This window comes from Lissotriton vulgaris, chromosome 2_1, assembly GCF_964263255.1.
Source record: "Lissotriton vulgaris chromosome 2_1, aLisVul1.2, whole genome shotgun sequence".
In the NCBI taxonomy this organism is placed as follows: Eukaryota; Metazoa; Chordata; class Amphibia; order Caudata; family Salamandridae; genus Lissotriton; species Lissotriton vulgaris.
Window position 1 is genome coordinate 72,337,076 of NC_141687.1, and position 25,377 is coordinate 72,362,452.

A 25,377-nucleotide genomic window follows, 5' to 3' on the forward strand; every position below is an offset into this window, starting at 1 on the left:
GCACTTATTTGAGGGGAAGCTGCATTACCCCCTTGTTATGCCGTACTGGGCACCCTGGTTTAATTGTGTTAGTTTGCAGCCTTTAAAGTCATGCTAATCAAGTGAGTAAATTTCCCTAGTCTTGCCAGGGTCATTGTGGTTGTTTTAGAAAAACACAAGGCTGATGCTTCGCTGCATGTCTTGGTTCCCTTGGTGATACAAACTGGGCGAATGAGTCAACAGCGTTCATTCCTTAGAGCGTGGCAGCAGCACAGAAGGTGTAGCCAGGGTTCCCTCATGTAGGACCACAGTCTGCAGTTTGGGTGTTCCCCCTTGCGAGCCCATGCAGGGTTAAAATCGGTGAATCCTAATGTGCATAATCTCATGGCGAGAATTTTGGTTCGAGCTTGTGGTGTCAGGGCCACGTTTAGGTAGGATTGTGCCTTGCCTGCCATATGAGAGCTGTTCAGCGGGGCTAGGTGGGGGCTGGAGCGAAGAGATTTCAAATCTAATTCAAATGAGATGTCGCAAACTTGTCTGCTTATGGCTTTTTTCCAGGCATTTAGTGGAATTTCAGGCAATGGTATGCTCTTTTCCTCGATCTTTAAAGTCTTGAGCGCTTTGCCAAGACAGGTGTGCCATACTGAGCTTGTTCCCTTGAAGATGACTCTCAGTGGATGTCTTAAGGAATTTGTTGGGACCCTTGTAATCCTTAAGTATAGTTTTATAATCTCTCCATGGCACATCAAGTCTGGCCTTACCAGGCCTAGCTCCAGTCTTAGCCTTGACTTCCTTGCCGACCTTGGGATAGACAACACTGATTTATATGCTTTGGCTTGGGTTGCGATGACAAGGGTGTCCTACATCCCTGGAAAAGCCTGGTGGCCATAGCTGATGGCTGGCAGCAATTTTGCCTTTAGGGCAGTTAATATTGGTCCAGCAATGGGGATATCAGGTGTAAGCTCAATTGCTTTAACAAGAATATCCCCTTATTGGCCTAAGAAGACTGCTGTTTCAGGTGGACATTTGCCTTGGCCCGTTCCGTAAGCCAAACCCCTAGATTATACGCTGCCACTGCACTGATTTGCAGGTCTCCCATTAGCCACTGCGCTTTTCTTTTTCAGATGGTAGCTCCCAAAAATGACAACCTTTGTTTTCCCCTGGTTGACTATAAGATTGTTATCTTTATTGAATTGGTTCAGTGCGTTTAGGGCTCTCTGTAGGCCCAATCTCGTATGGTCCATTATGGCAGTGTCATCAGCTTATTATATTGTTTGTTGGATAGTTTTGGTTAAAATCGATTAGTAATGAATGTATGATAAAAAGCTAGTGAAGTGATGGATTTTAGTGTGATCCTAACTTTATATTTGGGAAAGATGTAATTGTTTAATATGCTTTTAGAATGGCGAGCCAAGCGTAGACTGAACTGTGCGATAAGTGCAAGCTAAAAAAAAAGCAATTTAACCTGAGCATAAAGGTTTTATCATATGCTGCTACAGGAGCACTGAGTGGGGCCGAGTCCTCAGGACAATCAGCCTGATTCATGAAAGGTAATTGCGCTCGCAAAGGGCCAGATTCTGAGAATCTGGCCATTTGCGAGTGCAATTTTTGCATTTGGGATTCATCATCCCAAATGCAAAAATCGCTATTTCAGAACTCGCATATTTGCAAGGAATAGCATTTAAGGAATCTCTATTAGAGATTCCTTAAATGCTATTCTTGAAACATTTAAAAATAGCGATTTCACAAATTTGGGCCACTATTTACCGCGAGATCAAACCTCGTGGTAAATAGCGAAAACTTAGAAAAATGCTTTTAAAAGCATTTTTCTAAGTTGCATGTTACACACACACATGTCTTTTGGACATGTGTGTGTGTAACATCTGTGTAATTTGACATTTCAGGGGTGTTACAGGGTGTCCTTTGGACACCCCTGCACCCTTGAAATCGCAATCTCATTTGCGATTAGCTAATTGCTAATCGCAAATAAGGAATGACTCCCCATGCCTTTAGGCCCATAGGAATGCATGGGGAGTTATTCCTTATTTGCGATTAGCAATTAGCTAATCGCAAATAAGGAATCTGTAGGAATCGCAAAAAATATTGCTATTCCTACATGAATCCCGTTTTGCGAGTCTGGAATAGCGATTCCTTAAGAATCGCTATTTCAGACTCGCAAAACTTCCCAATGATGAATCAGGCTGAATGTGCCTGCCGTAAATCACTGACCATGAGGGAGGCAGAGACTTTGATGGAAGCTGCTCACGCACCACTTAACAAGATCCAGGCAGTAGTTCCTTTGCTAGAGGAAAGATGTGAGAAGCAGGGGAGAAGCTGAAAACTCACAGGAGCAATAAACCATTTTGGATTGGGGTTGTCCCAATGTAAAAAATAGAGTATATGCTGTCTTTTGACAGTTATTTATCGGTCTCCAGTGAAAGACGGAATGAGAGCATTTCTAGACTGGAGAGGTAGTTTCTGGGTGAAAAAATAGTTAGTTAGGTTGTGTCATTACTCAGTTTCTATTAAGGCAAGATAAAGAGCATATTTCAAATAAGAAAAAAAATGACAGGAAAGATTAAAGATGTGCCTGATATCCCTAAGAGAAAAATTATTAGGAGATAATGAAGATATTATTACAGCATGAAATGAGAAACTATACAGAAAACTAAGGATAAGGTTACAGAAAGTAGAGAAAAGAAAAATGAATCAGATAATGAGTATTGGATTCTATCTGAAGCAGAATCAGATAATAGAGAAAATAAGGTAGAAAAAGAAAAGGAAAACAAAGTATATTGAACAGGGGAATATTGAATAAGACGTGGTTGGTATGAGAACCTTACAAGAGAGAAGTGCCCTTAGTTCCAAGAAAACTAAGAAGAGAGGTGTCCTATACTCACATAAGAGAGAGGTGTCCGAAGCAGCACACAGTATTGTATTACTCTAGATTCGTTTTTAGTGACTGAACATTTGAAACACAATGATTAATTTATTGATGAATATGTGTTAGAACTCCAAGAGTATAATGGAGCTGGTGACATTTTTGCAGATTATGCACCATCCACTTTGAAAGACTCTATTAGAAATGCTCTAAGAGAGTTCTAAGATGTTCTCACCCCATAAAATTAAGAACCATAGAACTGTGGAGTAGTGGTCCCTAGACCATGTGGAAACTTTACAATTAAATGGATAAGAAATCCCCTTGAAAAAGAGGTGACAATATATTGAAAGAAGAGTGTTCAAGGCCATTAATAGATGATAAGGTTTGGCTCACCTGTAATTTAGAGCTGGAGATGGGCAGAGATACCAGAAAGTGACTAGAATGTCCACTAAAGCAATTTCACGACCAGTTCTTAGATGTGGTTGGGCCCTTAGCCCGTAAAATTGATGTCTTAAGAAGCTACTATTAGAGGACTTCCTCTAGATTTTGAGCTGTTAAGATGTTTCAACGGAAAGCAGTGTTAATGAAAATTAATCCCAATTTAGAGGGTTTTATCAACTGTAGAAGCTAGTGAAAATATGAAAAGGATTATTATTTGGAGAAGATACAGTCAAGGGCTTGGGAAACTATGTTGTCACTTTCATCACACTAGACAAGGCACAAAATAATATGCACAGATTATTCAGTGTTGGTGGTTTTGGCAGGGCTAGAAAAAGGGGACTATTTTCTGGCAGAGGTTGCCAAAGGTCTCACTTCAACAGGTATAGAAATAGGTTGTGAAGGAACACACTTCTATCTGCGAGGAAGAGGAAGTAAGTCCCATTGTCTGGAACCATCTAGCTCTCAAGGTGAGTACAGTGAGTTAATCTTCCCAAGGAAGAGGAGTTGCTCAATTAAAACATGTCACCAAATTGTGGAAAAATATAACGCAAGACCCATGTGTGTAGTAAACTACCCAGGGTTTCCAAATGGAGTTTACAGAGATACCATTTGAATACGAGCCACAAAGGCAACTAGTAGTGAATTCGGAACAAGAGTGTGTGTTAGAAGGAGAAATAAACAGTATGTTAGAATAAGGAGCAGTAGTTTTTGGACGGGAGTGATTGAATATGCATTTCCTCCCTTTGCTATGATTCAGAGACTTCTGCAGAAGGTGAGGGGAGAAGAATGCCTTCCCTATGCTTTTGGAACTTGCGTCTGAGGTGCCATTTTATCTACCTGCGGAAGAGGGTCTTTTGAGAAATGTAGATGGAGAGGAGCATGCCTTAGTTTAAACTGGAGTTTTGAACCTTCTTATCTGGAAAGTGTCAGGGGATCTTCATGTATGTCAGGTCTTTCGGGTAAAGTAGAGGAATTACTTGAGAAATCTTTAGCTCCAGCTACTAGGCGTGGTGCAAGGGAATATGGAAAATATGGATATTTTGGTGCATGGAAAGGAGTTTGGATCCAGTGAAGGCTCCATTAGTGGATGCAGACAATTTTCTGGTGGAGCAATTTGAGAATGGATTAAGTCATAGACCGATAAATTGCTACAGATCCGCAGTGTCTGCCAGACACAGTCAGGTTGTTGGTAAAAGTGTGGAAAAGAATGTGTTGGTTTGTAGAATATTGAAAAGTATCAGATTACGAAGACCTCCTAGAGCAAGATATGAGGTTTTAAGATGTCAATATGTTATTATCTCTGTTGGTCTTATGACCTAGTAATAGATATTTAGAGTTGAAAAGACTGACTAAGAAGTTAGCTTCCTTACTATGCTTAGTGTCATGTCGCAGAGGTTCTGATGTAAAGGCCTTTGAGCTTAATAAGAACATTTATGATCCTTTTGGAGCGATTATTGATACTGAAAAAAGTACTAAGACAATGATACAATTTTCTATCCAAAATTAGTTGCTTGTAAGAAGCTGTCTGTGGTAGAGTATCTATAGACTTTCTTCCGGCGAGGTTTCTAAAGGTCCCACGTCAACAGTTATAGAAGTAGAGGTTATGGAAGAATAGATTTTGTACTCGAGCGTCAGCTTTCCCACCACAAACGGTCGCAACTGCCTGTGTTAAAAAATCTCACAGGGTGCCCTCCTAGGGCCCAAAAATTGCACCAGGTGATACCAATTCTTGCTCGCCAACTTACATTTGAAAAGCAACACGCAAGAAAAAGCCATGCCACATGGCACATGGTGGAGTATTGCAAAAACAAGCGTAACGTGGAATGGGTAAAACTCTGCCGGTGGAGAGGAATTTATCACCCACCCCTACTATTTGGTCTCACAAATGAAAGTGAAAAATCATTTCCTGCTTCATCTGCAACCTTCAAATTACTGATTCACAAATTACAATTCACTAAATACCAAAAAGTAAATTTGTGAAATTAATGAGTCCTGAGCCCAAAATGTCCACGGACTCGATAATTCTCGCCTCGGTGCCTACTCTAATCATGGGGTCCCACGCTGCAACTCTGGGCAATAGCTTGCTTAATCTCCACTACGGCGACCCACCGCTGCGGGATGCCTGGCTTTCACCTTGGGGATGCCCAGTAGGGGTTATCTCACAGGGAAAAGCCAGGACGGGTTCCCAAGGCAAGCGCCTTGATGCCTTCGGGTGATACGTGCGCTATATAAGTCGCAATACATTTACATTTACATGAGCTGTAATTTAGAAACTGGCAAACAGGAGTTGCGAATGATTCTGAATTGCAATTGCATCATTTAGGGGCACATGCATCACTGCTTTTTGCGGTCGAAAAAGGGCCGATTCGCAGAATCTCCCCCTTTGCAACCGCAATTTTTACATGTGGGATCCATCATCCCAAATGCAAAAATCGCTATTTCAGTATTCGCAAAATTCGTGATTACATAAATTGCAATTTCATTTAGGAAATGGCAAATTACAATTCAGTTAATGCAATGCAACAACAACAAAAAAAATAGCGATTTCGCTATTAAGAAATGCGAATTACCATCAACTTAAAGTTGTCAGTAATTTGCGAAAACTTTGAAAAATGCACAAAAGTGCATTTTTCGAAGTTCCATGTTAAACACAAACATGCCCCTTGGGGCATGTGTGTGTGTGCAACATATTTTTTAATTGCACTTTCAGGGGTGCATCAGGGTATCCTTTTGGTCCCTCTATCACCCTTGAAATTGCATGCGCAATTTCCGAGTACCTATTTCGCAAAAAATGTGATTCCTTAAATTTCCTTTAATGCGATTCGCAAATTGCACATGCAATTCCAATTGATTCCAATGGGCCTAGGGCCCATAGAAATCAATTGGAAGCCATTCCTTAAATGCGACTCGCAATTAAGGAATTTTAAAGAATCACATTTTTTTTACGAATCCTTCATGCATTGCATTTTGTGATTTCCAAATAGCGAATCGGTAAAATTCGCTATTTAGAAATTACAAAATGCAGAATTGATGCATGTGCCTCTTAGTTTTTAATGTATCTAGATAAACAGACCGGAAATTGTAATTCCTTACCATTCGCAAAGTATGATTGGGTAATCTGAATATTAGAACATCGGGCCCATAGTGAAGTAAACGTGACTCCACATGTCCGTCGCTTTTGTTGATTGAAAACTAGTAATATGAGTTTATGACCCAATTATCTTTAATTGTATGTTCTGCACAGTCTGTCTGCTTCATCTGCCCCGGATGTATTCAGTCATAAACGAGAAGGGCAGTCATGGGTGAGCATTGTCCAATATGACTGAAAGATACTTTCATGTTTTCTCATTATTGAATAACATATGTTTGACACTGTGAATATTTTGCATTTAAATTAAAAGACACTGCACCTTGCAAACTGTATTATATTGCACATAGGCCAAATCGAGTTGGGCTCCATCTTCCATTTCATCGCATCTGTGATGTGTATTTCACTTCTCCTTTCATCGTAGGTAACAAAGTGTGCACTATTAAAACGTTCTGTGCTGACATGCTGTTCTGGAAGAACTGACGGAAGTTTCCCTTATGATAATGATTGTTGAGGGCTCTTTGTGCCTGTTCTCTATAGGTCCATTCATTTATTAGCATGTCATTGTTTTGTATGTGGCTAGATTCGCACAGTAACATCCGAAGGCGTTAGGTTAAAATGGGCCACATTGATATTCACCTCGGGTTGGGGTTGAAATGGTGCTATGTTCCTTTGAGTTCAATTCAGTGTTGTGAATGGTTGGATATCACAACATTGAGTTCATTTTATGCTGACAATGTGCATTTTGCTGTGTATGTTTTTAATAAAATCTATAAAATCCATAAACACCTTAACACAATTCATGTTACATCAATAGCAATCCTATCCAACATGTCGCCCTAAAGTGCACGTGCGAATGGGAAGTGAACCAGTCTTGTTTTTCCTGTCCTTTTGAGAGCAGACCTTTGTCAGTCAGACTCTTCCTTCCGGCTTAGACTATTTTTACTTTGAGATCGTGTCAGACTCTTTAGTGCAGTTCATGGAGCCTTGTGATAATTATCTATGTTGATTCACCATGCATTTTGACTAATATTTGTGCCTTCAGTTCCACACTTTAATTATTTAATAAAAATTCATGGTTTCTATCTTTACCTGTCTTAACACTTGTTGGGTTTTGGAACTTATTTAATTGATGGTTTAATTTGTTTGCTGTCTATCGAATATCAGTAGCTCATAAATTCCTGAGGACAACACCGTCCCTGATCTTGCTTAGGTGCCCTATCATAGATTATCAGAGAGGAAAGCGCCAACATGACCTTACGAGCCCTGGACACTTCTACCCGTACCCTTATACTAGAATTACTTAACACATCCTTAAGGGAAGCCAAGGTCCCTAATGCATGGAAACATGCCATGATTGCACCTTTACTAAAAAAGCCCAATGCTGACTCTGAAAATCCATCAAATTTCCGTCCCATCTCACTCCTTCCGGTTTTTTCTAAAATTCTTGAAAAACATATTAACACTCAACTCACCAAATACACCGAATCTAGGAATCTTCTTCATCCTTCTCAATCTGCCTTTAGGTCAGGCGAATCAACACTTCGAGGTGTCTCTGAGACCCTCCGATGCCAGGTTGACAAAGGGGAAACCGTGGCACTCATTTTGCTCGACCTAAGTGCCGCATTCGATACGGTTTCCCACCCCATCCTTCTCAACACCCTACAGTCCTATGGCATCACTGGCTCAGCTCTGAAATGGCTTGCTAGCTTTCTTTCTGACTGAACGTTTCAAGTTTTCTCCACTACATCAGCTTCCAGAACACACAACTCGAAATGCGGCGTTCCCCAAGGCTCCATTTTGAGTCCCTTATTATTTAATTTGTATGTCAGCCCTTTGGCCACGATTTTAGAACAATCTGGGCTCACTATTTATTCCTACGCTGATGACACCCAGATTATCTATTCACTTTCTGCTAATTCTCATTCCACGTCTTCCTCCTTATGTTCAGGACTTAACAACATTGCCAAATGGATGTATAACAACAAGTTAAAACTCAATGGGTGAAAACAGAACTTCTTCTGTTTGGTAACAATACAGTTCTGTGGGGATCTCATCACTGGCCTTCTCAAATGGGTCCTCTTCCTGCCCCATCCAAAACGGCCTGTAACCTCGGCATTATCTTCGATGACCAGATGTCTATGAAGCAACAAGCGGTTAAAGTCGCCTCCACTTGTGTTACGATTCTCAAGTGGCTTAAGAAGATCACCTGGATGCTTCCTCAGGACACACAGAAAACCGTAGTTCAGGCCCTAATTACATCTAGACTGGACTACGGTAATGTCCTTTACTTAGGCGCATGTAAGGAAGTAACTCGTAAATTGCAGAGGGTGCAGAACATGGCGGTCAGGCTTCTCTGCAAACTTCCTAATAAATCTTCCACATCTCTGTCCTTGAAGAACCTTCACTGGCTTCGCATTGAGTGCCACTCAAAGTTTAAGGCCTTATGCTTCATGTACAAAATCCATACCGGCAGCGCTCCACTTTATCTTAGGAATCTAGTTCACCAATACTGTTTCAGGTACCCAGGATTAAACGGGCCAGAATGAGTGGTCGGTCTTTTGCTTATTTGGCACCCTCCCTCTGGAATTCCCTTCCCTTTCTCCTGCGCACTGAACCAAGTTACCTTAAATTCCGCAAGGATTTAAAGACCTGGGGCCAGATGTATCAAGATACACTTTTGCGATTCTCAAATAGCGATTTTTAAGGAATCGCTATTTGAGAATTGCAAAATGTTATGTATGTAGAAATTCGCTATTTGTTAGCGATTTCTAAAAATTCCTTAATTGCGATTAGTAAATTGCTAATCGCAATTAAGGAATAATTTTCCATTCATTTCTATGGGCTAGGAGGCCCATAGGAATGAATGTGAAATTATTCTCAATTTGCGATTCTCAATTTGCTAATCGCAAATTGAGAATAAATTCAAGGGTGCAGGGGTGTCCAAAGGACACCCTGTTGCACCCCTGAAATAAGCATGGGTGTACATGTGGTGCACATACATGCCCTAAGGGCATGTATTTGCATCACATGGGACTTTGAAAAATGCATAAATGGGCATTTTTCAAGAAATTCGCAAATTACCACCAACTTTAAGTTGGTGGTAATTTGCGATTTCTTAAGGACAATTAGCAATTTATTTTTGCTTCATACATTGCATTTAAGAAATCGCAAAATTTTGAGATTCCTTAAATGCAATCGCAAAATAAGGAATCGCAAATTTGCGATTCCTTATTTTGCACTGAAATTTGCTACATACATACCATTTTGCTCAAATGAGTTCGCAAACGCCGAAATTCGGCGAATTTCGGCATTTGCGAATCCATTTGAGCTTCATACATCTGGCCCTTAGTTGTTTAACCAATAGGCTGTTCTTTTATCTTACGAGTCTCAAACTTTGCCTGTTTTTACCCTCATCCTGTTCTTAGCGCCGGGAAACCTACGGGTAGCTGTGCGCTCTATAAGCTCAATTATAATAATAATAATAATAATCTGCATCCTTCCCATTCCCTGTTTTAAATATGATGGGTTACAAACCCTCCCACAACCCTTTAGCCATCACTCACTTCACACCCGATTTTAAAGAAAATAATTGACCTTGGCCACATCACCAGCATTTGTATCTGCACTCCCTCTGCTTCCCAAATTGAAAGTACCACTTGGTGCTGCAGAGTATTATAAGGAAGAATAAAGTGCACTCTGTGCATCAGTGATATGCCAGTCTGCCAGTCTAATTCTCACAATATGCGTAAAGCTCTTAAGCCTTGAGAAAGCCCTAGTTGTGCATGAAACATGCGTTGGTTGAATCCTTCTCAGACTACCATAACACTGTCCTGGCAGTCATGAATAAAGATTGTACCCCATCTGAGATCCTGTCCCAAGCACTAGAAAATATGTATCTCCTTTAATTATTTGAATTGAGCTTTGATACCTTGAGTGACCAAACCATCTTCATGCTGTTAAACCACTGGAAAATAGGTCTAACCTGCACCATGAGATAAAAAGATACCAGATGACTTAGGCATAGATGCATCAAGCTAAAAACCGGTCGCAAACGTGCAGATTCTCTGAATCTGCCGCTTTGCGACCTGTATTTTTGCATTTGGGATGCATCATCCCAAATGCAAAAATCGCAATTTAAAGATTCCTTAAATGCAATGCATTAAAGTAAAGAAAATAGCGATTTCGCTAATAGGGGGTGCAAATTACCATGAAGTTGAACTTCATGGTAATTTGCAAAAACTTTGAAAAATGCACTAAAGTGCATTTTTCGAAGTTCCATTTTACTCACAAACATGCCCTTAGGGCATGTGTGTGTGCAAGATGTACCCATATGCAGATTTCAGGGGTGCCACAGGGTGTCCTTTTGACACCCTGGCAGCCTTGAAATTGCAATCTCAATTTGCGATTCTCTAATTGAGAATCGCAAATTGAGATTGTCTTCCCATTCATTCCTATGGGCCTTTAGGCCCATAGGAATGAATGGGGAGGTATTCCTTAATTGCGACTCGCAATTTGCGAGTCGCAATTAAGGAACATTAAGAAATCTCTATTTTTTAAGCGAGTTCTTCATGCATTGCCTTTTGCTATTCCTTATTAGCGAATCCCTATTTTTCGCTAATAAGGAATCGCAGAATGGATGCTTGATGAATCTATAGGTTAGAACATTATTTAAATGTTGTGGAAGCGAGACATCCATTAAAGGTGGTGGATGTTCATCTGTGTTTTCGCCAGAGACATTAATACACTGTTAGTTTGATGGATGTGACATCCAACACATTTTGATGAATGTCTGGCAGATGCTCAATTCTAAGAAAGACCCTTAGGGCCATATTATCAAGAAAGCGTGACACATTATCGCCGCTTTTATCCGCAGGAAACTGCCGCTAAAGCGGCGATAATGGGCTTGATAATATGCCCTTGTGAATTCCCATAGCAGTCCAGGTTAACACCAGAACCCGGGTTTCTATGGGAATCCACAAGGACATATTATCAAGGCCATTATCGCCGCTTTAGCGTCAGTTTCCTGCCAATAAAAGCGGCGATAATGTATCGCCCTTTCTTGATAATATGGCCCCCAGTCTTTAAATTTTTTAAAAGGTTAATTTCCAAGGACTATCTGATTCTAGGGCCCTGCTTTTCCATGTAGACCTCTTGTCTGCAACTCGCCCATATACCTGTCCATTCAATCCATCCTTCCCCTCACATAAACATAAACAAATAATACCCTGACTCCTGTCACCCCCACCCATGCCAATTTGCTATCCCTCTCAACCTCTGCTCTCCGTGGAACAGATTCCCCCACCCTCATCATGCTGATGACGTCTCTAAGAGATGTGTCAGCTTTGAAATCCTTCTGTGCTGGTCTACAGTGACCCCTGGCTGGCAGAGGATGTTGCAGTTGGCACAAGGGAAGCAAGCACTTCCCCTAATGATCTCACAGAAGTGGGAAACAGCCACTGTTTACCAATACTCTGATCTAGTAGCAGTCAATGGATTGTCAATTCAGTATTCATGCCGCTGGCTCTCTACCACAGCCATACATACATTTGCATTTTATTTCTATTTTTGCAATTTTATATAGCGAGGATAAGGCCCGAAAGCATCAATGTTCCTTATCAACAGAAGAAGGATACATGGGTTACTGTGAGTTCTAATTTCAGTGATTACATTTGGATGTTTACATCAATAGAGGCGTGCAGACGTAACGACATGTAACAATTACAGCCGTTGGTCAAAGGTCATACACAGTTAAAGCATCGATTTAGAGGGTGGGGTCACATAACGAAGGTAGTTCAGATCATGGTGGAGAGAGTACTTAACCTCTTCGCTGCGGGGGTTATTTTCCCGCTGTGCTGGGGCGAAGGGGGTGCGCACGGCGCCCGCATGCTCATGACCAGCTCAGCTCGTCACGGCCACACCCGTTCCCGTGGAACGCTCAGCACAGCGGGGGAATTATCCCAGCATGCGAGCGTTCCACGGCTCATGACGAGCTGAGCTCAGCTCGTCATGAGCATGGAAGGAGTTAAGTATGGCAGAGGGATATTAACCGAGGTGTCTGTCACATAGAAGGAGCTTGTTGATTCTTGTGGCTCAACTAGAGAATGAGTCATGTATCGTTTTCGACTGAAGGTAGGGGGCTCCAGGAGCAAATATTGATCATTTCTGGAACCCCTATTTTCTTCTGAGATTTTGAGTTTCCTGTTTAGCTAGGAGGGTGAAGAGGAGTGTAGCACTCTGGGGGTAATGCTGGGAGTTTTGTATTGAGCCTGTGCTTCAATTCAATGGGAAGGGGAATGTTAGCAGGGCAGGGGAAATGTGGTCAGTTTATTGAGTCCTTAAAACGGAGCATGCAGCATAATGCAGTGTTGCTCTCAGGGGGTCTAGGTGAACTTTGGGAATGACTGAGACAAGGGCAACTCCATAATCTTGTCTGGTGAGAATGAGAGACTGCACCACCATTTTGTGTTCTTGTTACTTGATCAATTGTCTGATGCCCCAAAGCTGCCGAAGTTGGTGTTGTTTGCTTTTGGCCACAGCTGTGATATGGCTGTGAAGATTGGTGTAATTGTGAATGGTGATACCAAATGATCTGGCACTCTGGAGAATGCTGGGCAGCCAACCAAGGCAAGAAGGTAAGCCATCTATTTTTGTACTGGAATTTTTTCTTTGGGAGGCGAAATCAAAAGTTTTAGTTGGGTTGTATTTTAAATAATGGTTAGACATCCCGTTTTGAATCTTTGATAGCGTGTTTGAATGCAGAGCATCGTCTTGTGACGATGAAATTTACATCATATTTATTTGAGTGTCATCATCGTAGATGTGGAAGAGAATCCTAGAGATTTTGAGACTCCCACATAATGGATCTAGGTAGAGGTTAGAGAGGGTTGGGGAGAGGATTGAGCCTTGAGGGAGCCCTTGATGTACGCTGACTGGTCTTGAGAACTGTCACAATTTGATAAGACTTGGTTTGGTATGAGGAAAACCAGTTGGGAACTGTGTCTCCACATCCCATACGTTGTTCTAGAGTGCAAATGAGGTCCTGATGGTTGACAGGCTCGAATACAGTGGATACATCCAGGAGGACCAGGAGTTACCGGAGATGAGGATTCATACATGCACTGCCTAGTACTGCATTATCCCTGTATTGCAGCGCTCAGAGGCACACATGCAACCAGTACAGGTACACCACATATGTACTGTGAAGCAGTACACTACAAACAGATGCAGGCCAAGTGTCAGTAAAGCACACTGCAGCAGAACATTAAAGGGCGAGTCTGTAGGCCTCACTACAGTGGCACAGATAAAAAAGATCTGATCACGTATACTGATAAATACACAGTATGCTGCCACCCCGAAACCGAAATACGCAGCTCCTGGTAAAGGCAATTGCCTTCTACCACTATGAGCAGGGCACCCCACTTGGTCCTATAACACTGAAATCCATGAGAAAGGACTTGTAGATCGGCATTAATATTTTGCTTAAGTGGTGTCAACGTTTTTACTATACATCAATTTGTTCAAGTGGAAAAGAAATTATGTAAGGTTGACATCCAAAGTTAATGTTAAATTTGTTACGGCTGTGAAATAATGATGTTACTGTTTTTAGGAGTTGTGGACTATTTTTATGGCACTTTTTAATTTATTTTGAAACTTTGTAATATTTGTATGTTTTTAGTGACTTTTTTTATAGTAATGTTCCGCTTATTAGGTCTATTATCTTATGATTGATTGGAGTATGTGCACTTTATCCCCGAGAGATGCCATACATTATAGATTGTTTAAAAGTTAAATAATATTTTTTGCTGCTAGCATATGGCACTTTAGCTTTGCTGGTGAAAAACTCAATGCAACTTTCACTTTTTTGCTGATAGCATAAGTCGCATTAGTATTGCTTCCGAGATACTATTATATTTTTACTGGTTAGAGTTTTAGACATTCTGTGAAATTGTTCTTTTACTCTGCTGCTAACTGCTATTGAATATTTGCTGCTAGCCTATTGCACTTAATGCAACTTTTCACTTTTCTGTTGATAGCATAAGTCACTTTAGCATTGGTCTTGAAATATGGCTGTATTCCGGCAGCCAACAGTTATAGATAATCTGTAAATAAAAAAAAAATTCTACTGCTAACTGTTATTGAATATTTGCTGCAGCACATTGCACTTTAGCTTTAGCTATGTGAGCACATGGCACTTTACTTGGATCTTGAAGACTGCTATCAAAACTGTGAAAATATTGGCTGTACTATAATCCCTAACTAGAAAATGGTAATCAATTGTTGACAATTTTATTTATGCACTGTATCCATATATGTTCAATCAGTCGTTGTGTATGTTTTGGTACTTTTCATTTTTGTAATGGTTTTAATTAATCAACAAATAAACTACTACCATGAGAAAGGCTTATGTCATAGTATTTACCTCTTCAATCTGCACCTGCTCTGGGTAAGCCTATGTCCACCAAAACAAAGGAGGAAGGCCAGACCTCTGGAGCCAAACACAGGAGGGGGTCCCATTTGAAGTTTTGGTGGGAAGGGGTCGGGCATCAGTGCCATTTAGGGGCATGGACCACATCGACCTACCCTGTTGAAATGTCCAAGAATTCTATGCAGAAGGGTTGGGGCAGGATGGAAGGATGATTTGGAGATGGATAGAGGTGCCTACTTTCTACCCCCTACTAAAATCCCTTGCACCAGGTAGAGACACTTGAGAAGACAACCTAAGGGATGATGTGGAAAGAATACACAGCTGGAAGGAGAAGCTGCCTGACCCCAGTGAGAAGAGATGGAATGAAGGACTTTGACTCCACTGGCACCCAAGACTAGGATGGGTCTCTCCAGGTCTTGTGGTACTGAATCCTTTATGCCCCCTGATTAAGGGTTGGGAAAATGGACCTGCTGGGGAGGGGGTTCCTGGAGGCTTCCCTGAGGCTTTTGTGGAAAGGTCCTATAAGAGTGCTCACTTCCCAAGGAGGGGTTGGAGGGGCAATTATTCTGCTGCTGACATGCAGGTGCAACCAAAGACATGAAGCCTGGGTAATGCAGCACAGAGCATGTCCTGCTTGTTGGCATCATGCATGCTCCCATACGGCATCTAGGAACGGTGTCCTAAACATGGAGCGAGTAACGGCTGTGGGGGGCATTGTGGTTCCACTCTCTCGCAGCACCCAACATAAGAAAAGAATGTTGTCGACCCTGGTGGGACCAGGGCCCCATAAGGAAACAGAAATACAGTGTGCAGCCATTAATTAAAAATGCACATCGCGTATAGGAGATCACCCCATAAGCCTCCCGCAGCCAGATCAGGTAAAGCAACCTCGTCCTATGAGACCAGGGGGCAGGCCTAAAAATTGCATATTGTACCGGTGCACCAGAAAGGGCAGGGGCATTAGCATTTTACAAAGTGTTCTGGGCGTTGCCTGGGGCAGGTCAGCCCTCACTGGACCCTCCACAAAAGTTACTTCAAAGTTTCCATAAGCCACTTAGGGGGTGAAATCAGTGCACCCAGGAGAGCTCAGCCTGAGTCTCAACTTATGTGTATGAGCTCGGTTGTGTGGGGACCTTTGGTGGTTGGTCCTAAAGTTGCAGGGGTAGCAGTGTAAGGACAGAAATAAGATGTTGAGAATTGTTACTCAATATAATGCTTTAACAATGATATTGATGATTGACAATGCAAAGTATTATAATACAATGCATAGTACTCAATGTTTGTATATTTTCCCTATTGATTTCAATGGGGGTTATAAGATATATCTGCGTTTAATAATGTGATGACACCGTGAGGCAGCCAGTAGGCCTGCCTGATTGATAATAACGTCCACTCACATTGTAATAATTTTTATAGTAAAGGTGAGAGGGGAAATGTAATTTTTGGTTCAGGGCTTGATGGAGGTACAAACTGTTCTGAGGGTGGCACCAAATGCACTTCCATCTACCCGATTGCATATATTTGTAATAAATGTGTAGTGTTTAGTTGTATGTGTGTAATAAAGTATTTTTTGATCACAAAACTAAAGATTTAAAAATTCTAAAACATTATGCAACTTTGATATACTAATCAGTCGTGGCCACCACAATAAAGAGGTGGTGGGGTGGGTGGAGGTAGCACGCGAGGGGGAGCGTACAGGGCGGCGGGGTTAGGTTATGGTAAAAAAATGTTTAAAGTAAAAGATTACCTGGAGCTGCCTCCCATGCTGCGCTCGCTCTCTATCCTTCCTTATCCCAGCAAGCACTGGGGCCACATCACTGGCTCCCTGCAGACCTCGCGCTGCTCTCACATGAGAGCAGCACAGGGATTCGTCTGAGCAGGAAGCAAAGACGCCCTGCTCCGCCAGTGGATCTGTGGGGTTTCTCCAGCCCAGCTGCTCAATGCTGCTGGGCTGCAGAAAACCTAAGGGTGCATGTGTGTTTTGGACAGCCTGAGACAGCCGGCCAAAACACATATGCGCACTTAGTGAGTGGAGTGGATGTCGCACTCTTCCTCCCTTATGAACCGCCCCTCCCATCGCTAGCTGGATTAGAGCCGCAAAATGAAAAATAAAAGGATTACATTGTTTTATTTTTCATTTACAGGCGCTGAGCCAGGCAGTTGGGCGACGCTCCTCCACCGTTGCAGAGGAGCCGCTGCTGATACTAATCCATGCACCACGCACCTTCCGCATGCTGGGAGTCATAATCCTCAGGGCCAGCGCAAGGCATGAGCAGTGTGGGCATCTGCCCAGGGCCCCGCACTCTACCTACCAAGATGGGGCCCAATACCATTTCAATACATCCAGGTCAAGGCACACCGCTCCTCTTATGGCCCATGCTCATCAAATTGGGATCAACGTTTCTCATTGCAATTGGGCCCATGGGAGGGGCCCCTTTCCATGGGTCTCACAGCCATGGTGTAGCACGGGGAGACCTAGGGGAATCCTAGGGGAGTGGGGCTCAAATGGGCCGAGTTGTAAGAGAAGGAAATGATATGCAAGCGCACAACCCTTTTCAACTGAAATACTATTTTTAAGTAAATTGCGACCAAATTTTATCAATTTTAGGTTGCTCCCAGGGAAAGTTTTCCGTCCTGTAAACGTCAAAAGTACTCAACACGATTGTGTGCTTCCAATAGACTTGGTTGCAAGTCCCTTAGTGGGGCACTCCTTTAATAATCAAAAAAGCTTTAGAAGTTCATTGTAAACTGAATTTTATTCATTCATTATTTTCTTGAGATTAATGTTCATATGTATTCTTTCATGTTTCTTGATTTCATATATGTAAAGTTTTCCACATCACTCCATGAAAAATAAATGTATCCCACAAAACTTCATGAATTCATTATTTGTTCTCCAATGCATTTCGAGCAAAACATGCTCTTCATCAGGGAGTATGTTCTAAAAAAGTAACATAGACATAATGTAATATACAACCATTAATATATAATTCAAGTTCACATATTTGAAACTATTAGTTTGCATGCTTGTTGTGTTTTAGTAACTAATGTATTTACTGAACACCCGTGAACACTCGTGATAAACGAATCCTCTAAAATGTACTTACGTATCCATGTGGGGTTGAGTTAACGAATCATAAATATGATCTAAATGAATAAAGTGAAACGATAAGAATATCAACTACGAGCATGGCGTTTAAGTAGGTACCGTTAATACGGTGTCAATACAATTATCAAAAACCGTTCAAAAAAGTAAATCGCGCTCCATAAAAAACGTGAGCGCTTCCCATTTGTTAAGCCGTCGTAGAACCGCAAAAATCTTACCGGGATTTCCTAGCTCCGGTGTCAGAAGTAAATAACAAAAGGCGTTCTTCGCGTCCTACGCGGGACCTGATCGTATAGAAATACTGCGCGAATCGCGTCTTACGTAAAGATTGCGTGAGACACACGAGATGCTGGAAAGACTGGTTAGTGAGGAAAAGAGGGTGATGGCAGCGGCCATCATGTATGAGTATGGGTATAAAAGGTGGAAATTAAGTGAAACTATGAAGTGTGATAAATACGAGAGTTCAAAAACGAAAAAAGCATACAATATTTACAAACAGTGCAAACAAGTTTCAGTATAGCCTAGGCATCAATTTACAGAAGTTACAGAGCGATAAAAAATACCACAATGGAATTTACAGGTAGCACGCAAATTCTGTCCATTCATTTAAACCGTTTGGTTTCAAAGCCTGCAAATGGTAGATCCAGAAGTTTTCTCTGCACAACAATTGTTTATTATTGTCTTTACCTTCAATTTTGTCAACAACTTCCAAGATAAGAAACCTTAATTGCGCAATACTGTGTTTGAATTCATGAAAGTGAGTTGCCACAGTGGAATTTACATTTTTAGTCCTTTGTTAGATTTGTGTTCATTTATCCGCAAACGTATTCTTCGCTCAGTCTTCCCTACATACATTTTTCCACAAGAACATTTGAGCAAATAAATAACATTGGCGGTTTCACAAGTGGCTGATACATGTAATTTGATTTTGTGACCCCGCTTGGGGTGATGGATCACAGTTCCACGAATGATGTTAAGGCAATTTTGGCAGTTCAAACAGGGCATCGTTCCTGTATATGTTTGTGTAATTGATTCCTTCTTTTTAAGAATTTCTCCTAGGTTTCTGTTCCTAGTATATGCAAACAATAGAGGTTCCAAGAACATGTTTTTAAAATCTGGTTCCATGGTTAACATTGGCCAATGTTTATTGATTATCCTCTTGAAGGAATGACTCGACGTAGTGAATTTAGTCACTACCACCATTCTGGTGGTTTCTTTCTTCCTGCTTGTAGTCAATGCTTCTTTGCGTGTGATTTGTTGACATCTTGTTACTGCCTTAGAAATAACTGCTGGGGGGTATCCTCTTTCTTTGAATCTTAAAGACATTTCATTGGTTCTTAAATAAACTTTCTGATCATCTGACACTATTCTTCTTATCCTCAACATTTGTGATGTAGGTAAATTATTTTTCAATGAGAATTGATGATGACTAGAAAAGTGAAGAATATTATTCCTGTCTGTTGATTTTCTAAAGATGTCAGTTTCCAAACCAATTTCAGTTTTCAATATCAAAACATCCAAGAATGTGATTTGGGTATCAGAAACTTCACTAGTGAATTGAAGATGCTCATTAAATGAGTTCCATGTTTGAATGGCCAACTTAGCACTTTCTTTGTTTCCTTTCCATAACAAAAAGATATCGTCTATGTATCGCTGATACATTATAATATGAGATTCCCACTCCTGGTTTGATAGGATGTGTTCCTCCTCAAATTTCTCCATCACAAGATTAGCATACGATGGGGCCATACAATTCCCCATGGATTGGAGGAGCCATTCCTCCTTCTACTTAAAATAGCTGTGGTACAGCGAAAAATTGACCAACTCCATAATGAAAATTTGCATGGTGTGTTCAATGTCACTGTTTGACAATCTATGTTCTATTGCCTCCAGTCCCATCTGGTGGGGGGTTGATGTATAAAGTGATGATACATCAGCTGTGCATAATGTGATCTCTTCACCCTCTGACCATTTTATTTCTTGTATTTTCAAGATGAAGTCAGTTGTGTCCTTGGTGTAGGATTTCATCTTTTTAACACTAGGCTGCAAATATTTATCGTTGAACTGACCAATGTGTTCATGTATGCTGCCACAAGTGGAGACTATGGGTCTAAATTGTGGGTCCTTAATGTTCTTATGGACTTTAGGTAACATGTGCAGTGATGGACTTTTGGGATTAGTTGTTAGTAAAAATAGTCTGGTTTTGTCTTTAATGATACCCATCTCAACAGCCTTGTCCACTATTCCTTTGAGTGACATAGCAAATTCTCTGGTGGGGTTGTTGTCCAGTTTCATATAGATGTTATGATCCATGATATGTTCCAATACTTTTCTCTCATAATGATATGTGTTAATTACAACCAATGCTCCCCCTTTGTCAGCTTTTTGGAATACAATTTGTGAATTGTTCGCAAATTTTTTCAAGGTATCCCAATCTCTACGTGTGATGTTTTTCCTATTAGTTGTTTTGAATTTTAGTGAGTTCAATTCTTTCCTGACCAAATCCTCAAAGAGATCCAAGGTTTTATGACTGATAGATGCCATATAGGTACTTCGATTCCTTAAACCCATGAGTTCATCATCCTCCTCTTCTTCGCCAGTTTTTTGCGGTTGAATCACATTGCCAAAAAAGTTCCTTAATCGGAGTTTCCGCATGAGTTTAAAAAGATCAATATCAAGTTCCAGTAAATTGCTGTCGGAAGTAGGTACGAATGAAGTTCCCTTCTGTAATATTACTAACTCTTGGGGAGATAGTTCATAATCCGATATATTGATGATTACGTTTCTTTCACTATCTTCTTCTTGTCTTTTTTCGGTACATTCGTGCTTCTGGTGTTCGGATGTTCCTTCTCCTTTTCTTTTGTTCTTTCCCCTCCTGGGTCGCGCTGTGCTCATGACAGAGCGGTTCCGTCACGGTCCCGCCCATTTAATGGAATGCTCAGCGCAGGTGCGGAATCCGCGCCGTGCAGGCGTGCCGAGCGGGCCGTTACGGAACCGCTCCGTCATCTGCACAGCGCGACCATGGCTGATGACGGAGTGGTTCCGTCACCAGCAGGGGAGGGGTTAAAAGAGGAGAATGCGTGTGGCTGAGAAAGAGGGTGTAGTAATCCTTAAATAATTCTTGTAGTTGCTCTGTCACTAGCATCCATGACAAAGAATGACGAAAAAAAATCTTAAATGCAAATCACTTACTTTTACCAAGAACTAAGAAGCAGTAAATATGTCGCCCTAAAACTAAGTAATTTGTCAGAGTTTTACAGTAGAGAAGCTCACAATCCAAAGTTGAGCTTGTGAATCGGATCGGAAGATAAGGATGTAGAGAGCCATCCGGGCCCTCTACTACAGTGTTGCGCTTCACCCGCATCCACACAGCCCTTGGGGCGGGTTCGTCCTGAGGGTATAAATAAATGGCCGGAGACCGCTCGGGTTCTTCCGGCCAAGAAAGCAAAAGCACTTGTCTCGAGTGTTTATGTAGCAAGCGCAACTGCGGCCTAGAGCTACCTGACCCTGCTGCGCTACAAAGAAGACTGAAAAGATGGCGGCACGCACGCCGCATAGAGGTTACGTTGCATGACCCAATGATTTCACGATTCTTCCCAAAGTGCTATGCGATGAATAGACAGCGCGTGAATGCTCCGTGGAAGCAGCAACCAAGCAACTAGGAATGCGTAGGATCGTTGAAGCCGGTAAGGCTATAATGGTCTAATAGGTTAAATAAACGCGGTTTTAACCTTACCGCATTCGCAGTCTAGACAGCAAGTCCTATTTTTATCACCAATGGTGTTAGCCATGAACCGGGAGAAATCTGAAATGACCCGGATTACGTTTTTTAGAAGAAGAGTAGTCGCGTCTACAAACGCGGGAAAACTAGGATATATAAACGGAAGTCTAGGAAACGGCCCGAATCGGCATATCGCTACGAGGCTTTCTTACGTGAACACCGCGCTGATCGAATAGCAGGTATGAGGCATGTTAGAGTAACGGTTTTAGACCAAAAAAAAGGGGAGATTAAATGAACAGCTTACTCTTACAATCCTCTTCATGTCTGTTTAAATTTCAGGCTGTGGGCGGCCTAGCTGCGAGGGGATAACGATATTAATATAATAGCCCCGTTCTGGTCTGAGATAAGAAATATCTCTGACTTTTACAGACAACCACATAGCATATTTTTATGCAAGTGTCTAAAGACTACCAGGTAAAGTCCTATCATTCTACCCTCAGTTTATGTATTGATTTGGCGAGGATAGTAGTGATACACATTATCCAACAGTTCGTATCTTTGAACTTAGTCATTTACTCAAGTCATTAAAACTGGTACTATGTCTGGACTAGCGTTCTTCTAACATATATATAGGACACAAACTGTTCTGTATGTTCTACTTTGTATCCTAGGTCTCCATCATTTTTGTTGGCAAACGATGAAACATTATAGTGTTTATTTAGACCATTGGTATTGAATATCTAAATATACCAATAGCATTCCCTCTACTTAGAATAGTACTTCCTAAAAAATACAGGGAAGACTTTACTAGTATATACTTAAGAAACTGACTCAAATTAAATAGAGGTAATATTGATCCCGTTTTTTTGAAAATCATTGACAATAATGTATTGCCATTATCTCATTAGGTGAAATTTTTGAGAGAATCTTAATATTCCTGTCTTCCTTATAGAAAGCTGAGGAACATGCATGGTCATTGACCCTATATACATGAACCGACCCCATTGAATCATATCATGTGGGATCATATATTGATATAGCCGAGAAAGATTTTGAGGTCGTTTTGTGACCCTTGATGAGGTAAACAATACACTAAACTCTTTATACTCTGTATTAGCAACGTTGGATATCTCTTATTAGATGCTTAACTATACATAAAACAGTACTATTATAGACTGGTCGAATGGTTTGCAGTTTAAAAAATTGTGTTAGCAAAACACATTATTCCATCTATGACATTTAGAATATAATATTGTGCACATGTTTTTGTGTGTCTACACCCGTGAAATCAAAGGGTAATCTGAAGCGATCATTATCGCTTTGTTTGGAATAGACATCTTAATGTCATAGAATCTGATAAAAAAATGTGTATTAGAACATAATAGAGACTGTTGATTGTATATTTGTGTTATGTAATAGTCTTTATTTGTAATAGACATAGGAGTATTGGTGTTTATGGTGATTTTAATTGATTATGTACAATATTTTTATGTCTGTATATATCCGTTTGTTTCAGATATACTGTATTTTTTGTGAGAAACTATTTTTAATCCTCAAGAAGGTGCTGGCTATAGAATATAAGTGCCAAAACCGAAACGCGTCGATGCTAATATTGAGTGTTGATACGCTAAGTCAGTGGATACAACTACTCCTCTTGCGATAGAACTACGATTTGGAGTCTGATTAAATTCCTCCCAACTAGCGTTTTTCTTCACTTTTTAATTGGAACTATTTTCCTTTATGTTTTTCTCCCACAGTTTGTATTGATTTGATATGTATTAATTGTGTTTTTATTGATGCCTTATTGCTTTTAATGATTCTGTAATAAATTGTACATTCTTTGGCAAACTTATCACCTTTACTCATTTAGGGGCAGATTTATGAAGGGCTTGCGCCACGTTTACGCCGCCGTTGCGTGATGCAACGGCGCGGAAACGTGGCGCATCCCTGCGCCCTATTTACAACGTGACGCATCTAGAAGATGCGTCACGTTGTACAGCACTGCGCCATGAGGGGGCGTTCCTGCGCAGGGGGTGGCGTTCCTGAGCAGGAACGCCTCTTGAAAGTGGCTGAGTGAAATCTATGAGATTTCACTCAGTCACTTTCAGGGCAATGCTGCGTCAAAACCCTGCGCCTGCTTGAAGCAGGCGTAAGGCTTGAGGCAGCATTGAAAGAATAGGCCCCCCCAGAGCATTGCTGAAGCTGCGTCGCGCTTGCGATGCAACTCCAGCAATGCGCCACATTTCCGGCACAGATGCGTCACGCATCTGTGCCGTTTTTGCCCCATGGTGCGCCGCATCATAAATGCGGCGCACCATGGGTGGCGTAGCTGTGGCGCACTGTGGCGCATGTTAACTGGCGCATCCCTCGGGATGCGCCAGTTAACATAAATCTGCCCCTTAGTCTTTGTCTGTTGTCTAGAAATTGTATTTTTGTATGAAATGGTGTGGGAAATAACTGTTGTTATGCTATAAACTTACCCAAAGGGGAAATGTTTTTGACATTTTAAAATTGAAAACAACAGTTGGTCAGGAGCGCCAGCGCGAGAACCCAAAGGTTGTTAGGTCTCACAAAACCCCCAATTTTTTTATTTTTTTAACTGGCACTGACTCGCATTGATTCGCACCCACACAACTCAACATTCAGGTGAATTCAATTGCTAGCACGGCCTTCTTCAGCTGTAGAAATGAACTGGCTCTTCATGAATAAAGATCTTCACGAAGTTCAGGAGACGGCGTGTTAGTAAAAGCAGCGTAGGAATACCTTAAATTGAAGAATAAAGATGTCTTTAACTTGACTTTAAATTTAAATAATTCGGAGGTAAACAAGAATAGAGGTAGCTTGTAGAGTACTTGCTAAGAGGGTCTTGAAGAAAAAAAAATAATTTGTGTGCCAAATCGATGGATGTTGTAGTAATCCTTAAATAATTCTTCAAAAGTTTGCTGGTGAAGCTTCTTTATTAATATCACACGGAGACATGTACAATATGAAGAGTGGTGCTGTCAAGAATGAATGCAGCATTCCACAACATTAATACAAGTACAGGGAACCTGTACATCAAGACCACTAAAACCAGACACCATGAAACAGGTAATGAAACAACTTGCCAAACTACCCATATACTACAGAGGGACTACAGCCCAGGAGGGATCTGCACAAAGCAGCTTCAGGAGCAGGGACGGCTATTGAGATGCAAACAAACCCCCCCTCAATGTGTCACGCATGTAAATTAGAGGCACCTCGCACATTCCCTTTCTGCCCAGGGCCCCAAAAATCCTAGAACTGTCCCGGGTAGGCCTGCTTTAACTCAAGTTTTTTAGGTGACAGTAGCATCGCCTTACTTGCCAGCAGCCTCTAAACGTAAAAAAGGTGATAAAATATGTTTATTATGGTTTTTTTTTCCTCTTGGGGGTGGTGCCATTGCGATGGCTGTCACGGACGGGAGTGGTAGGCATTGCTTTCACTGCGCATGTCGGGTTGTCCGGCCGTTTTAGGATGGCTAAACCGACATTAGAACTAAGTTGTCTTCAACCCAAGCTGCGTTGCCAGGTCAGAGATAGCAGGCAGAGGCACCCAGTCTCCCTGAGGGCGCAAATCTAGGGTGCTCAGACCAATCCTGATGCTGCTGTTATGCTTCCAGCAACATAGGAGCAGCGTCTGGATTGGTCGCAGGGGAGTCTGGGAACCTGTACCTGCCGTGTACTGGAGCTAGAGAGGGAGCAGAAGAGAGGCG